The following is an 18,733-nucleotide window of genomic DNA, read 5'->3' on the forward strand; positions in this document are numbered from 1 at the left end:
AAATGACTGCTGGCCTGAAAATTATTTTAGGGGGGTCAACTGTGTGCAGTATCTTTGCAGGACATATTGGCAGTTTAACAATGATACTGGGAATGGAAGATTATAATTACTGACTCCCAAAACCAAAGCGATCTAATGAGTTTTGAAAAGGTTTATAGCTCAGGTTGAGATTCTGGATCTGAGTTTGCTTGCTCTGCTGGACGATTTAGTTTCAGATGTTTTGTCACCATACTAGATAACATCATCAGTGTGCCTCTGGCGAATCACTGCTGTCCCACTTTCTATTCATGTGTTTGGTTTCTTTGGGTTGGTGATGTCATTTTCGGTTCCTTTTCTGAGAGGGTGGTAAATGGGGTCCAAAGTTCTGGTTGGAATGCCATGCTCCTAGGAATTCTTGTGCATGTCTCTGTTTGGCTTGTCCTAGGATGGGTGTTTTGTTACAGTCAAAGGGGTGTTCTTCCTTGTCTGTATGTTAGGATACTAGTGATAGTGGATCTAAGGACTATAATAAAGATGACATTGGACAAACAGGCAGAAAACTAGCCACCAGGATAGATGAACATCAACTAGCCACAAAAAGACATGACCCACTATCACTAGTATCCTTACATACAGAAGAGGAAGGACACCACTTTGACTGGGACAACACATCCATCCTAGGAAAAGCCAAGCAGAGACACACATGAGAATTCCTGGAAACATGGCATTTCAACCGGAACTCTATCAACAAATACCTCGATTTGGACCCCATCTACCATCCTCTGAGAAAACGAACTGGAAATGACATCACCCACCCAAAGAAACATAAATACATTCATTGAAAATGGGACATAACACCAGCGCTTCACTGAAGGCTCATTGATGATGTTACCGAGTATGGTGACGATACATCTGAAACCAAACCTTCCAGCTCAGCGAGCAAACTTACATCCAAAGAGGCCTTGTCGCAGTCATCCATATGAAGAAAATGGCTCCAACTATCACTACCTCAGAAACTGTCCAAGGATAACGAGTTAATAATTTGAAGCAATTCATAAAACAGATTGCTGTGATGATCAATATGATGAGAGCAGACAGCAAGTAAACATTTTGTTAGTGGTCAAAGACTTAAGTCACCCATGAGCATCCTAATTGCTGATGTGCCTCAACAATGTGCAACATTGACTTTACTGACCTATTATTTGGAAAGCCTGGACAAGGCAGACAAAAAACTTTAAAAATAAAACTCTACCTGTTTTCAATTCAGTAATGATAATTCATAATTGTCTTTAAAGAGAGTGGTTATGCCCTGTGAATTTGCAGGACCACATTTTTAGAGTCATACAGTCATAGAGATGTACAGCATGGAAACAGACCCTTCAGTCCAACTCATCCATGCCGACCAGATATCCCAACCCAATCTCGTCCCATTTGTCAGCACTTGGCCCATATCCCTTTAAACCCTTCCTATTTATGTACCCTCCAGATGCCTTTTAAATGTTGTAATTGTAGCAGCCTCCACCACTTCCTCTGGCAGCTCATTTCATACATGCACCACACTTTGCGTGAAAAAAATGCTCCTTTGTCCCCTTTTATATCTTTTCCTCTCACCCTAAACCTATGCCCTCTAGTTCTGGAGTCCCCCAAGCTAGGGAAAAGACCTTATCTATTTACCCTATCCATGCCCTCATGATTTTATAAATTTCTATCAGGTCACCCCTCAGCAGCTGACATTTCAGGCATAAACGTCAATAAAATATAGACCCAGACAGTGATGTCCATGTCCATGACTAAATAAATAAAACGGAAGTGATGCCCAAGGATGGGCAGCAGGAGGTATGAGAGTGGAGAGTTATAAAAGCACAGTTGCTGTACTGACTGAGGGGTTAGACTTGGGAGGAAAAGGCCATGCACAGTAGAGAGGATTTATGGTAGACGTTCTGATAGGTTATAATCTAACGAAATTTCAACATGCAGAAAGACCCTTAAAGAATGAACCTTCAAGACAAGTTTATTAGAAAAGGGCTATAGCCTCATCCACCCAAATCTGTAGCACCCTGACCTGATTTCAAAATCATGTTCCAATATCATATGGCTTACACAAATCACTTAAGTGGAATTTTGATTTCTTTTCCCAAGAGCACTGATTCTGCTGTATATGTTTACATTTATACCGTAGTGGTTTATATAACTACAGAGGTAAAACCCTTAAAAGGAAAAGAAAATGTTTGTAGCTGGCATGGGCTGTCACTTATACACAGCCAACTGGGATGGTTTCTATTGAATAAAGGCAGCTGACGAATCTGAAAGGTCTGAACACGGACCAAATGTCCACAATCCAGATTTAGGAAGGAGATAGTAGAGGAGATTGTACAGGCATTGGTGATGATCTTTCAGGAATCACTGGAGTCAGGGAAGGTCCGAGAGAACTGGAAAATGGCAGAAGACAGGAAACTATAGGCCGGTTAGGCTGACCTAAGTCATTGGAAAGATTTTAGAGGCCATTATGAAGAATGATTCTGCAGAGTACTTGTAAGTGCATTGTAAAATAGGGCAATGTCAGCACAGCTTCATCAAATGCTTGCCAATCTGTTCGAATTCTTTGAAGAGGTAATGAGCAAGTTAGACAAACAAGAGTCAGTAGATACCATAGACTCAGAGTCATTGAGTTATACAGCATGGAAATAGATCCTTCGGTCCCTGCTGAACAGATACCCGAACCTCATCTAGTCACATTTGCCAGCAGTTGGCCCATATCCCACTAAACCCTTCCTATTCGTATACCCATCCAGATGCCATTTAAATGCTGTAATTGTACCAGCTTCCACCACTTCCTCTGGCAGCTCATTCCATACATGCACCACCCTCTGTGTTAAAAAGTTGCCCCTTAGGTCTCTTTTATATCTTTCCCCTCTTGCCCTAAACCTATGCCCTCTAGTTCTGGACTCTCCCACCCCAGGGGAAAGACCTTGTCTAGTTATCCTATCCATTTCCCTTATGATTTTATAAACCGCTATCAGGTCACCTCTCAGCGTCTGATACTCCAGGGAAAACAGCCCCCGCCTATTCAGCCTCTCCCTACAGCTCAAATCTTCCAACCGTGGCAACATCCTTGTAAATCTTTTCTGAACCCTTTCAAGTTTCACAGTGATCTACTTGGATTTCCAAAAGGCCTTTGACAAGGTGCCACACAGGATGTTACTAAATAAGATAAGAGTGGTGGGCAGCATGGTGGTGCAGTGGCGCAGTGGTTAGCATTGCTGCCTCACAGCGCCAGAGACCTGGGTTCAATTCACAGGCGACTCTCTGTGTGAAGTTTGCACATTCTCCCCGTGTCTGCGTGGGTTTTCTCCGGGTCCTCCGGTTTCCTCCCACAATCCAAAAATGTGCAGGTTAGGTGAATTGGCTGTGCTAAATTGCCCGTGGTGTTAGGTGAAGGGTTAAATGTAGGGGAATGGATCTGGGTGGGTTGCGCTTTGGCGGGTCGGTGTGGACTTGTTGGGCCAAAGGACCTGTTTCCACACTGTAAGTAATCTAATCTAAAGCTCATGGTGTTTAGAGTATGGTATTGGTATGGATAAGGATTGGTTTACTGGCAGACTCAGAGAATGGGGGTAAAGGGGTCCTTTCAAGATGGCAGCTGGTGACCAGCAGGAGTCATTGTTGGGACCACAACTATTCACATTCTCCGTTAATGATCTGGATAAAGGAACTGAGGGGATTGTTGATTCTCTTACTGATAATACAAAGATAGGTAAGGTACAGGTAGGTTTGACAATTGGGAGACTGCAGAATGACTTGGACATGCTGGGAAAGTAGGCAAAGAAGTTACAGATGGAATCTAATGTGGGAAAGGCTTTTGGGAGGAAGAATAGAGGCATAGACAATTTTCTAATTAGGAAAGACTTCAGAAATCTGAAGCACAGAGGGACTTTGGAATTTTGGTTCAGGATTCTCTTAACATTAATATGAAGGTTTAGTTGTCAGCTGGGAAGTGAGGTGTAATGATAACATTCATTTCAAGAGGGCAAGAATACAACAGCAGAGAAGTTTTGCTGAGGCTGTATAAGGCTCTGTTCAGATCACATTTGGAATACTTTCAGCTGTTTTAATATCTAAGGAAAGATTTGTTGGCATTGGAGGGAGTCCAGAGGAAGTTTACAAGAATGATCCTGGGGACGAGAGCTTGTCAAATGAGGAGCAGTTGAGGCCTTTGGGTCTGTATTCAGTGGCATTTAGAAGGATGAGGGCAGATCTGATTGCAACGTAAAGAATACTGAGAGACCTGGATAGAGTAGATATGTAGAAGATATTTCCACTAATAGGAGAGACTAGGACCTGTGGGCACAGCCACAGAATGAAGGGGTGACCATTTAGAACTGAGAGAAGGAATTTCTTCAGCTAGAGGGTAATTAATCTGTGGAACTCATTACCATAAAGGTCTCTAGAGGCCATGTTATTCAGTGTATTTAAGACAGTGATAGGTAGGTTCTTGTTGAATAAGGGTATCAAGGATTACAGGGAGAAGGCAGGAGAATGGGCTTGAAAAACCCGTCAGCCAACAGTGGAGCTGACTTGATGGACTGATGGCCTATTCTGTCCTATTTTGTAATTTTTTGTATGTGGAGCAATTCTGGAAGAGTGTTGCAGTTCTTCTTGGCCACAAGCAGGACTATCCTCAGGATGAGCCAACAATTCTTTCATTAGCCAGTTGTTAAATATTTGCAGCTGTACTTTGCTGGAATTGCTGTTCGACAATGATCCTCTTCTGTTTTTAATAAAATGATGTGTTCTTTCTGTAACTTTTTCCACTGAAAGAATCAATATTGCAGCATGTGGTAGTGAATTTTATTACTTTCCAACAGTTAAATCATAAAACAGATGTCTTTTTGACAGTCTAATTGGTGCAAAAGATAGAGGAAGGTAACACTTTCAGTCTTGATGACTATTATTCGTGCCAAATCTGTACAATGAATTATTTAGCTTAGACATTGAATTGCGCAGCGTCCTTTTACACTGTGGTGTGCATTCTCCTGTGCTGCTGGTCCTATTGGATTGGAGTACCTCACAAGGATCCACAGGGATTGCTGTTTGTGGTATGTATAGAAATGTATCAGAATAAGAAGAGCAGATATTAGGGAAACCTGCAATGGCAGCTTCTCCAGGGTGACCGCACGCCCATGGCCATGACGCTCCTCCTGTCTGTGGTGGCCAACACTCTCTGCCAGAAAAGATGCGATTCACATCAGTCACCCTTCTCCAAGCATTTCCTGTTGTTTAACCATTTTCCTTCTGCTTTCTTTTGGGAAACTTAAGCCACTTTGAAGACACACCTACTAACAAAGAACAAGAACAATTCGGCTCTTCAAAACTGCTTCACCGTTCAAAACAATGATGGCTGTTCTGATTTTAACCCCAACTCTACATTCTTCTACATTCCTTGATTAATTTTCCATCCCCTTGGTAATCAAGAATTAATCTACCTCTGCCTTAAAACATATTTAAAGATTCTGCATCCACTCCTTTTGAGGCAGGGAATTCCAAAGACTCATGTGATCCTCATGTGATTATCTATCAGCTGATGCTCAATTAGTAATATCTTGCATCTGAGTTACAACGTTCTGGGTTCAAGTCCCACTCACACAAAACTCAAGTGTGTCACACCAGTCAGTAATGAGGGGATATGTACTGCCAGGGGATCCATGTTCCAGATGTGAGCTGAGGTGAACGTTAAGTATTCCTGAGCTTTATTTGAAAAAAGCAGGGGACTTAGCCCTGGTGTTTTAGCCAATAATTACCCTTCAATCAACATCACAGAATTACCTGGTTGCTATCACGTCAATGTTTGTGCGAACTTGTTCAGTGCAAATTCACTGCTGTGTGTATTACATTTTAATAGTAACACTCCAAAAGTAATACCTTAGCTGTGCAGTATTTCTAACCATCTGGTTGTTGTGAAAGTGTATCTGAGACAAAGTGAAGTGTGGAGTTTAGGACAGTGCAAGGAAGTGAAGGACAGATGTGAGGAATAGTGTGGCTGCAGATGATACAGCTATGAGGATTGGGTAACTGATGCCAGAGGATCAATATTTACCTGATTAATCTGGTCAGATTATTGAACTTTTTCTGGCACTGATCATTTTCTGACAACTAAGTCTCTAGTCTCTTCCAACTAGCTATGAAGTTATTGCTTATGCCTCTTCCTTTCCACAGGCCTGACTTGAATTTCCAATGTGGCATTGAAGTATCTTACAGCCATCAACAGATTTTTGGCAGTTGTGTTTCGATTGCTCAGCTCCTTTTAAAGTTTTGCTGCTATCTGTTGCCAAATTGCGCTATCCAATTAAGAGATGTTTTTAAGAAAAATAAGTAAAGTCTGATTTGTTAGCTCCCAAATGTGTCAGCAGTCAGTAAGTATGCCAGGAGTGCTGGCTTTCTATTGGACAAATTATAATGATCAGTTACCATGAAATTTCTGTTGTCCCTGTATGCCCATGTGAAATGTTGCATTCTGTGCATATCTCACCATCTGCACGCCAATTTTCAAATGAAATATCTGTGCCCAGGAGTGCCAAAGGTGAGATATGCTAAATATTGTTAGATTTCCCTCTGTCTGGGAGACTGGTTGAGGCAGGAAATCTCATAATTTGTAAAAATATATGAATGGGCACTTGAAATGTCATGACATTCAAGGCTGTGGACTGAGTGCTGGAAGGTGGGACTAGTGAAGTTTTGGCAGTACAGGCTCGATGGGACAAAGGCCTCTTCTGTGCTATATGATTCTATGATACAGGACAGTAGAGAGGACTAGTCCCAAAAATATAAGTAAATATTTCTTTCTGGGGCTAAGACAAGCAAGAGTTGGATCTGCCTACTCTTCCACCAAAAGCCCCCTGTTTATCAAAGTATTATGTTGACCCAGAGCCAATATCTGCAGCAGGGCATTCAGTTCCTTTGAGTTCTGCCTCATCTATTGCATATGGTCTCCAGGTGAGGACCTTCAATTTGTTGCAATTCTGGGTGCGACACCCCAAATGATTGTGATCCCATGTAAGAACTGGCTTCTCTTCTCAATTCAACTCCTCTCTCAGTTGGTTGCAATACGGTTAATTTAAAAATAATTCCTTCTCACGCACCTATCCTTTCCCCATCTAAACATAGTTAGATATTAAAATGAGGCAAAGTAGCCAGTTTTTTTGTGTTAAATAAAGGTGAATTTATTAACTACAAAACAATTGTCACACATGTTAACAGATTAGAAATGCACGTTGTTTTAGTATCAGTGCCTGGGTTCGATAAAGTGTAGATAGTGAGATATTGCACTTGTTAAGTTGGATAGTACTGGTAATGGTGACATTGGTAGTGAAGCAGTTGAATGTGAGATTCTCAACTTTTTCCTTATTTCGTTTCCAATGATGATTTCACTGGCTTGTCTGGCTTACTGAGACTAATCTGAAGCGCAAGAGTATCTAACGGATGACCTCAAGTTGTGACCTTCACAGTATACTAGTTTATACTCGCATCTCAACCCACTGACATAAACATTTACCTGGGCTACAGTCAGTTTATAACCTCCTTTTTCGTATATTCTTGGAAGGGTAAAATCTCAACATGTGTGCAGTTGGGACATAATCCAGAGGAGATGACCTTATGCTGAGACTGATAGTCCACTCCTCATCGCCCTAGCCACAATACAATTTGTTGTGAATTGCATCTTTCTCCTTTTTGAAGGGTTGCTGCCTGAATCTCTCTTGGTATCTTTTCGGTATGACATTCCTTGGCACCCCTCAGTGCTTTGCTGGACAATCATAGAATTTATATCCAAAATCATCATTTGGCTATATGTCCTCTTTTAAAAAGTACATACTGTAATTAAAATAAAAGACAGTGAGTTGGAATAAGCCGTTATATTTTCAGGATTGCAACCTGTAACTAGTGGAGTGCTACAAGAATTAATTCTTGGGGGTACGATTATGTACAATATTTATGCATGACTTAGATGAGCAAAGTGAATGTACTACTGTCAAGTTTGTGGATGACAAAAATAGATTGGAAGGCACGTGGTACAGATGACACAAAGTGTCTGTCGAGGGATAGATGAAGTGAGTGGGCAAACCATGGGATATAATGTGGGAAATTGTGAGGTTATGTATTTGGTCCAGCTGAATATTATTTAAATGGGGAAAGGCTGCAGAAGGCTAGAGCACAGAGGGATTTGGAATGGTTGCAACAGTGAAGGTTAGGGGAAAATTCTTTAGAAATGCACAAAACATGAAATTTCGCTCTTTCAAATAAAGAGGAAGAGACCCCTTTACCAAATGTGTCAGTCACCAGAGGTCATAGATTTAAGTGAATGCTAAAAGAGCCAAAGGAAAAATTAGGAAATTTATTTTCCATGCCCAGAGGATGTCAGAATCCAGAACACAGAACCTGAAAGAGTAGGCGGCACGGTGGCACTGTGGTTAGCACTGCTGCCTCACAGTGCCGGAGACCCGGGTTCAATTCCTGCCTCAGGCGACTGACTGTGTAGAGTTTGCACGTTCTCCCCGTGTCTGCGTGGGTTTCCTCCGGTTTCCTCCCACAGTCCAAAGATGTGCAGTTTAGGTGAATTGCCCATGCTAAATTGCCCGTAGTGTTAGGTTAGGGGTATGGGTGGGTTGCGCTTCGGCAGGTCGGTGTGGACTTGTTGGGCCGAAGGGCCTGTTTCCACACTGTAATGTAATCTAATCTAATCTAGTAATGGAAGCAGGACCTTCATCAACAAAATTAGACACGCACTTCATTCAGGCTAATTTGCTAATCAGAACAGTGGGAAAGAGTTGGGGTGTGCAATTAAATTGACAAGTCTTCCAAAGAACTGGCATGGGCACAACAGGTTGTATGGCTTTCTCAGGGCTGTTAAGATTCAATGATTTTTAACTTTTCTTTTCCCACAGCAGCATGTTTGATATCAGAAGCTCATTATATGGGAGTTCCTGTGTGTAAGCACTTCATTTAAAATACTTTGAAGCTCTCACACCTGCTGTGAGCGAGACTTCTGATTTATATACTGCAACTTAAATTAAGAAAAACAAAACCAGTTTTAGCTTGTCTTTAGTCTTTTAATCTTAAAATATATTCTAATAGAAATATAAATAAAACATTGAATCATAGAATATTTAACCACAAGAGACACTTGTTATCTTGCTAGGTTCAATTCATTGTGCATACTGGAATGCCAGTAGAGGGAACCTGAAGCTGGCAAATGGACAACAATTGCTCATTTAAGGGCCTCAACTAGTAGTGGTTAGCATTGCTGCCTCACAGCGCCAGAGACCTGGGTTTGATTCCTGTCTTGGGTGACTGTCTGGGTGGAATTTGCACATTCTCCTTGTGTCTGCGTGGGTTTCCTCTGGGTGCTCTGGTTTCCTCCCACACTCTAAAGGCCAGGTGAATTGGTCATTCTAAATTGCCCACAGTGTTAGGTGCATTAGTCAAGGATAAATGTAGGGTAGGGAAATGGTTTTGAGTGGGTTACTGTTTGGAGGGTCGGTTGGGCCAAATGGCTTGTTTCCATACTGTAGGGAACCTTAACTAAAAACTGGGATTGAGGTAGGCAGGTTGTCCTTGAGCCTCCTAGCAGAGGTTGGAAGACAGTGGGATCCCACACCCATTATCATCCTATTCAATTAATCAGTACCAAGTTACCTTGGAGTAGAATGTTAGATGTCACCCAGAGGCACAGATTGCAGATACTATATCTAAAGGTCAGTAGAGCTTGGGTGAACTTTTCCAACCAAAACAGTCAAATTTCCATATTTATAATCAAAATCACCAAGCCAGAAAATATTACTACATTTAGCAGTCTTGTTTGTGTTTTAATAGTGCACACCAAGAACATGATTCTAAACTGAATTCCATCCTAATGGTACCCAAACAGTATTTTTAGTGTGTTTGCTGCTTTTTGTTTTGCTGGCGTCAGCAGGCTAGACATCAAATCTGGCACGTTCACAATCTGTCTGGTTCAATGCACCCGGGAAGGGTTGGATCTTACAGTCCTGGACTGGGATATTTGAATGTTAAGCTGGTCTCATAAAATTCACATGTGGCTTTCCCACTATTTGTGACCCACCTCCTTGAGAAACTGAGCAAGACAGTCCTGAATGATAAGTAATCAGACCTCTGACTGGTGTCTCTATAGCATCTTGATAGAGTTCCCATGACTGCCTGGATTGGTTGCACTGGACCCACAGGACTGACTATGACCGTTACACTGCCAACTGTTACCCGACCCTGACCACCCAGACTGCTTGACTGATCATGCCCAAGACCCTGCAGTGATACAGATCATTTCTCTGGACTTTACTGTGGACTACTCCTTGTTTGCTTCCAGCATATTCAGTGTGTTTGCAGAGGTTGTCTTTGTCCTTAAGGACCTGGAAAATTCCTGCTCCATCCCCTCAAATGAACATATTGATAAATATCCATCAAATTTTAAATCTTAATGCAAGAAGCAGGATATCCAGCTATGAATCCAAAGCACAATGGCCCAAAAACTCTGAACATATTTGCCAGTTGATAATATTGATTTACTTCAAGAGAGATATAAAAATAATTGTCATCAGTTGTAGGTTTTTGGGTGTTGTTTGCATTTTCAAAGTTCTCTAACAATAGTTTCTATTTTGCAGATTGCACCAAGGAATTGAATGTTACTGTGCATATGGATATCAGTAATGAAGGAGAATGACTTACTGCCAGGAAGCAATGAACTAAACTACATTTGGAGATGCTGGGTGGCCTATATAATGAAAGGTGCAAACTAACAGAAAAGAGAGAAAATCTGCAATCCAGAAGTGACCTGAGGGTTAGGAGGGGCCTGCTGATGAAAAACAGGCTTTTGTTCTAATGCATGTGCAGACTTAACTAGGTTAAATATACTTTTGGATTTGTTTTATTGTTTTGGTGATACTTTTAACGTTTAGTCAACAAGGATAATGACAGAAGGGGCATGTGAGCAAGAAAAGTGAGTTCAGTGGAGGATGCAACTTAGATTCTTGGGGAATCTGGAGTGAGGGTTTGAGAATGCATTTTCTGACTGTAAAAGGAATTTTCTGTACCTCAGTAGCCTCAGCTAGCTCCAAAATAGTAACAATCACATTATTTACTCAATAACTATTGCTACTGTTAACAGAAACCACAATGAAAACAAGGTCTTCTAACCTATAGTAGAGGAGGAGCAACATAAACCCAACTTAACTTAACAAACAGGCATTTTCAGGTTTTACATGCTAACTAATTTTATATTCCATTCAAGCAAGTGCAAAACAATTGCAACAACATTTTAAATTTATATAGTGTACTTTTTCTAATATAGGAAATGCCCTCAGAAAATTAAACCTAGTCGCTGTAAGGAGATATTGGAACAGGTTCAAGCGCTAGATCAGAGTTTGGTTTACAAAAGTGTCTTAATTTAGAAGAGACATTGGAAAGATTTAGGAGACTAATTCAAGATTCTGGAGTCTTGGCAGCTGAGGGCAATACCACAAATTGATATATTAAAAAGAAAAGTAAAAATGTTTTGGGCTCAGTTCTGAAAAAGAGCTACTGGACCTGAAACTTTAACTCTGTTTTCTCTCTACAGATGTAGCTAGACCGGGTGAGTTTTTCCAGCAATTTTTGTTTGGTTACCTGGGCTGGTGTATTTCAGCTGTGATGAGAGATGAGATAGGTGGGTTTGCTTGACTTAGAGCTTAGAAAGCTGAGGGTGATTCTGACTGAGGTCTACAAAATTATCAGGAATCAATAAGCAGGTGGTTTTCGGGAGATTTAAGGAAGTATTTTCATACCCAGCAGGTAGTAGGTATCTAATACTTACTGCCTGAAAGGGAGGCAGAGGAATGACAATGGTTAGGAAGAGTTTGATCATCACTTGAAGTGCCACAGTATACAAGGCTGAGGGTCAAGTACTGGAAAGTGGACTAGAGTAGATAGATGATTGATGATCAGATGAACACAATAGGTCAATGGGCTTCTTTCCATGAAGCAGCAGGATGGACATTACCGCAGAGTGGAAAGGAGGTGATCTTAATGGCGAGGCAGGTATATAATCAAAATAGTTAGAAATACATCACGGGATTAGCTAGGATTCCACAATTGCAAGCAGTGTTGATCAACTCATACAGAGATTGGGCAAATGGAGTAGGATTAGGCCATCTTTGAGACAATTTTTGATCTGATTCTATAGTTTCCCAACATGGTATTTTTAGCAAAACGTATCACCGTTACTTCATCACAAGCCTGAAAAAAAATTGACAGTTTGAGTCACATTACTCCATAACAGGATTCTCAAAGGGTTAAATGAGCATTAATGTTTTATTAAGCAAAATGTGTTGTTCAAACATCTTTTGCCTCTCAGGTCAGATGAGTCCCTTACCAAAGCATGTAAACAGAGAGAGATGTTGGCAGTCAGGTTGATACTGATACTTTTCTCAAAGTGTGGGAGGTTTGTTCATAATGGATATCAGTCTCTGTTGTTTCCTGTATGAGTTGGTAGGCATGCCACAGGGAATACAGGCCTGTAGGCTGGGGGGCGACAAAAGGGATAAACTAGTCTTGAAGCTTGAAACAACCAAACTGACAAAGCAGTTAGCAAGTGAAAGCAGAGTATAGCTGACTGTTTTAAGTTCATGTCAAATTACTTTTCTTTATTGGCTGTCAAATGAATCTTTAGCTTTAATGATAATGGGTATTGTCCACAGCTTTGCACTTTTCAAAACATGAGAGATTAAATTTGTTTGTTTTTACAACACATTTGAACCTACCTCTAAAACTCATCTCACCAATAAATATAAGCCGATCATGTTTCTTTGGGTCTCAGTTACTAATCTGAGAGCCAGGCCTTAGAGCACCATAATTCCATTTGCTATTGTTTGCTCCTATACTTGAATCATTAAACTAAGAGTCTTGAATGGGTGCACACACCAACTTTCACTTAGAGTAATATTTGAATCACAAATTTGGGTTAACACAGCATTCTGTATAAAATGGTTCATGCTCATGTAAGTTCAGTTTGTTAATACACGTGTCATGTTACTAAACTTAGAAACAGTCATCAAACCCAATGTAAAGGAAAAGGACAAGTGGGTCATGAGTTGGTACCAAGTTGGTAAAGAGGATGAAAGGCCATACAGTACAGTTCAGAGGTTATGGATTGCCATGACCTGGCAGTAGGTTGTTGTGAAGGCTTCAGGAGCCCATGTGAAATGGGCAGTTTTGCATAGGATTAGCATGAAGGATATGCTAGGCCATGAGTGTGGTTGGGTTGTTGCATGAGGAGTTTCAGTGAGAGGACGAGGGATATAGTCTGAAGAGCAAAAAGCTAGAGCTTCCCAAATTGTGGATTGTGATTGTCAGTGGGGATGTGAGATAGGATTTTGGGTTGTCAATTCCAAGAAATCAATAGCTTTGTGGAGCTCAGACTGAGTGTTAAGAGATCCAAGGCCCTTTAAAAACTGACTTTTGTAATGCTATTCTTGGCTTAACAGACAGATCTTTGAGGCCTGATTGCTGCTGTGGAAAATGCCTGTGAAAATATGGGTGATTTCTTTCTTTGAAAAGAAATACCTGCTGTTTTAGCACTGAATGGCCAATTCCGCTCCTATTTTATATATTTTGGTGTTTTAACCAACCTGCATAGGCAGTCACCATCCCCCATGGCTGCCCTCGAATCATGCCCCTCACTAACTCACCCTCATATGTTCAGTGAGTCAGAAGATTGCCCGACTTTGTGCATCCACCTGGGGAGCAAAGTGTGCACCATTATCTTCAGGTGCCAAAGACTCTTTTTGAAACGACATGTTATTTTAAAATTTTCTTGTCAGCTTTGTTATCAGCTGTTGCATTTGTTAGTTTGCTAGATTGGCACCCATACATTGTGCAGGATTCAGCTGGACTTTATTAACTATCCACTCTGGGATATGTGCTATCTCCAGTTGAATATGTTACAACATATTTTGTGGAAAGATGTCAGGCAGATTATTAATTTGACCAAAACCTTTGAAAGGGAGAATAGACAAACCTGGTAAATAAATATGTGTAAACTATTCTGAGTTATCATTTCTTTGCGCTTTATAATCATCAAAGGTTTGCCCGGTCACCATAGGTTATATTTGTATTTATACTGTTGTATCATGGACGAGATCAAAGAACTGGTGGAAGCCTTGTGCTCCCTCTTCATACGGATCACTAGATATTACAAGGAGAGAATTTCTAAAGGTGACATGTACAGGCAGTCAGTTAATAAAAGTGCCAATTCAGAACTTGCAGTCATATCGCAACACATACATGCCTGCAGGCAAAATAAGTTAATTGACAGATAATCCAGAAAAGGAGATTCAATTTTCCAATGCAAGCACCTCACCTCGCAGCCTCTATCTCCAAGAAAAGTTCCAAGCTTCCTTTCTTCAGGAGTTGCCTTTTCTGTTTATTTCCTCAGAGTGAAAGTGTATTCTTTCCCCTCCTTGCTCTGTCCTCACCACCACAAAGCAGACATTATTTTGGAACTGGAATAATTCTTGTCCTTTGGTACATTACAGGATTGTGGCTGAGCATATGTTGAGCATAAATTTTTGAGGCAAAAGTGAGGGCTGCAGATGCTGGAGATGAGAGTCGAGAATGTGGTGCTGGAAAAGCACAGTAGGTCAGGCAACATTTGAGGAGCAGGACAATTGACGTTTGGGGCAAAAGCCTTCATCAGGAAATAAATTTCCTGAAGATAAATTTTCAGTTATTTACAATATGTGGATGTTTCACAGCCACAAGGAGGTGACATTGAGGCTGGTCCGAGCTGAGTACCATTGTGTTTTCAAAATGAAATGTTCGCATGCTTACTCATTATCTTTGGTTTTGCCACAGACTGCAGGCAGACTGGAGCGCTGTGGTAGGCGAAATAGAGAAGGCCTTGGGGATGGAGGTGGAGATGGACCCGGTATCTTTTCTTCTTGGCTTATTAATTCACTTTCACTAGATGCATACAAAAAAAAAGGCTTTTCAGTGTCCTCACTTATTGTGCCAGAAAGAACATTCTATTAGGGTGGACGTTGGAAAATCCCCTGGGGCTGGCAGGCTAGAATAAGCTAGTCATGGAGCGCATCCCTTTGGACTTTGGACGAGTATGACGCACCATAAAACTGAGAATTCCTATAAGATGTGGCGGCCCATTTTGGACTACCTGGGTCCAGATTTGTCCTCCATAACTAGTAAGAGCCTTTATATAGCCATGGCAATTCTATGTAATGGATTTGGTATCCAGAGGTGTAGAACTATGAACATATGAATATTTATAAATTTATGTGCTCAATGATCGATGGCTATTGCTTTGTTTTGCTGAGCTGTGTTATGGTTATAATCATTATTATTATTGTTAAAATTTTCCTTTTTTAGCTGAGTTATCAGTTATTATTTATTTATGTAATTAACGGGTTTGTTTTTTAATTTTGGTTTGAATTGTTTGGCTTTGTATTTGTTGTAATATTCTAAAGAAAAAAAAATTTAAAAATAAAAATACATTTTTTTAAAAATGAAATTTTCAGGACAATTCCCAAATGTGTTCATTCCTCTCACCTTTTTACCAGGAAATGGATGTAAAGCAGCAACTGCTATGAACCCAATGGGGACATCAGATAGCTCAGCTATGAGGTGAGGTACTTAGTGAACATCTCATGAGTGGATTGCAATCTTAGCAGCTACATGGAACCCCCACTATGTCTGCAGTCTGGACAATAAGATGAGGCTACTGCTCAATATGAAGTGGAGGTGTGTTATGTGTGATCAAGATTTAACTGATAAAGACAGAAAATACAGGTGACTATCTTTCTATCTCTTCCTATTGTGTGTTGAATTTGTGGGGATGGATACCTTTGATTGCCATGAACCTTGTGATGTCTCGGCCAACCCCCTGATACTAATAGTGGCTCTCATGCCTCTCTGCTACTTCTAATCTTCTCCTTCTTGTACTGTCCCTAGAACTGAGTATAACTTACTTCCACTCAGGTGATATAGGCTTGATAGTGACTAATTCTGACCTCCCTTCAGCATGTCATGCTGTCCGGAGCAAAAAGCTTCTGAATCTAGAAGCGAAACTTGGCCACTCAACCTCTTGAGCTACCCTGTCATTCTGGATCTGTGTTGGTCATCTCCCTCAATAACATATCCCTAATATCTTGTGCTTTTACATTTTGGAGAGAGGGACAATACTTCTTGGAGAAAGATATTACAACCAATTTTAGTCTCTATAAGGAACTATTTTACCAATGGTTGAATAATAATGAATATTTGTACTACCTTTATCTGTGGGGAGATATCAAACGAATACTTGAATATGTTATAAAAGGAAATATCCAAATGAAAACCAGAGGGTAATTTGCATTTACAGGAAGTAAAATAGACAAATCCAATCCGGCCACTTACTGCTCCAGGGTTTATGCTCCATCATCATATGTGATGGAAAGTGTCATCAACAGTGCTATCAAACAGCACCTGCTTAGGAAGAGCCTACTCACTGACACCGAGTTTGGATTCTGCCAGGGCCATACAGCTCCTGAATTGATTCCGACCTTGGTTCAAGCATGGATAACAGAGCTAATTTCCAGAGGTGAGATGAGAATGACTGCCCTTGACATCAAAGCCACCTTTGACTCTAGCAAAAGTAAAGTCAATAGAAATCAGGGGAAAACTCTGCTGGTTGGAGTCATACCTTGCATAAATGAAAATTATTGTGTTTTTTGGAGGTCAGTCTTCTTAGGTCCAGCACACCTCTGCAGGAGTTCCTCAGGATAATGCCCTGGGTCCAACCAACTTCAGTTGCTTCATGACTTTCCCTCCATCATCAGGTCAGAAGTGGAGATGCTCACTGATGATTGCACAATGTTCGGCATCATTCTTGAATCCTCAAATATGCTCAAATGCAGCAAGACCTGGATAATACTCAGCTTGGGCTAACAAATGATAAGTAACATTTACACCGCACAAGTGTCAGGTAACGGCCACCTCCAACAACAATGAACCTAACCATCATCCCTTGATATTTAACAGTGTTACCATCTCTGAATTCCCCATTATCATTATCTTATGACTTTCCATTGATCAGAATCTGAACTGGATGAGCCATATAGATCCGTGGTTATCCATGGCAATTCATTGGTTAGGAATCCTGCAAACAATAATTCATTTCCTGCCTACATTCTACAAGGCACAAGTCAGGAGTGTGATGAACAATCCCCAGTTACTTGCAAAAGTGTACCTTCAACAACATTCAAGAAGCTCGACACCAATCAAGACAAAGCAGCCTGCTTGATTGGAAACATATTCACAAACATTCACTCCTTCCACCTCTGACACACAGAGTGCACTATCCACAAGACACAGTACAGAAATTCATCAGAGCTCCTTAGGCAGCACTTTACAAACCCACTACCATTACCATCTGGAAAGACAAAAGCAGTAGGTATAAGGGAACACCATCATTTACAGGTTCTCATCCGAGCCACTCACCATCCTAATTTGAAAATACATCAAAGGTCCTTCAGTGTCACAAGGTCAAAAATCTAGATTTCTCTTCCGAACAAGATTTTCGGTGTACCTACAAAAAGTGGACTGCAGCAGTCTGTCAGCTCAATATCACCTTCTCAAGAGTAATCCAGAATGGGCAATAAATGCTGACTCAACCAACAAAGCCCACATCCCCTGAATAAATTGAAAACAATGTTATGAATAGCAATGGTCAAGGCTCCAACAGTCTTTTTGTTGCATGGCCTACCAGGGGTCTCTCTTGCCATTTTCATATGATGGAAGGATTTTCATGTTGATACACAATCTGTCAGGCCACATCATGAACATCACTCCCATGGCCATTAAGCCCTGGAATGGGACTTGTACCCAGCACTTCTGGCTGTGAGGCAGGGATACTATCCACTGTGCCATAAGATCTCCCAGGTTACTGTCAATCTCTAGTTGCCCTGAGAAAGAGATTATCACCCTCTGAGGACAAAGAAAACTATGCCAAAAGCAGTAGTGCAAGATGGTGAAATTTAACATTACATGATATTTCTGCTTATAATGATACATTTTTTCTTTATAAACTCCTGATATTTGTCAACAAAGGGTATTAATTGTTCTTTGTGGTATTTTCCAATGAACTGGTAAATACCATGTATATTTGAGTAAAAATCGATCCCATGTAAAATTCGATTCCCTATTTTTGGCCAAAACATCTCAAATTTTCTATCTATCTTGCGTAAACTTTGACACTAGTTCTTCACAGATAACAGATAAACTTTTGTGAGTCATGGTATTATTCTGTATATAAATGTTACAATGAAGAAATGAATTTTTTTCACATGCTATTTTACATTTTGATGTACAATTCACCCCAATTTGGTGCGAATGCTTAATCTGCATCAGGTCAGAGTCAGGTGACAACCTCCCTTTATGTGCAGCTCAGCTGAGTTCAGTTCCCCTCTCGCAATCGTAGAGTACAGTCATATACCTAGTTTTGAAATTTCTTCATCATTTTCTGTAAAAACAAAAAATATACAGCAGCGTTTAAACTGAAAGTTATTGAAATGGCAGAGAAGACAAATAACTGTAGCAGCAAGAGAATTTGTGAGAGACTGGAGAAAGACATACTTTTGTATTCAACATTTTAATTTAAGATGTACCATGTAATTGTAGTTTAAAACTGTTTTATATTTCTACTTCATTTTTGTATGGAGAAATA

The sequence above is a fragment of the Chiloscyllium punctatum genome, chromosome 26 (assembly GCF_047496795.1).
Source record: "Chiloscyllium punctatum isolate Juve2018m chromosome 26, sChiPun1.3, whole genome shotgun sequence".
Classification (NCBI taxonomy): domain Eukaryota; kingdom Metazoa; phylum Chordata; class Chondrichthyes; order Orectolobiformes; family Hemiscylliidae; genus Chiloscyllium; species Chiloscyllium punctatum.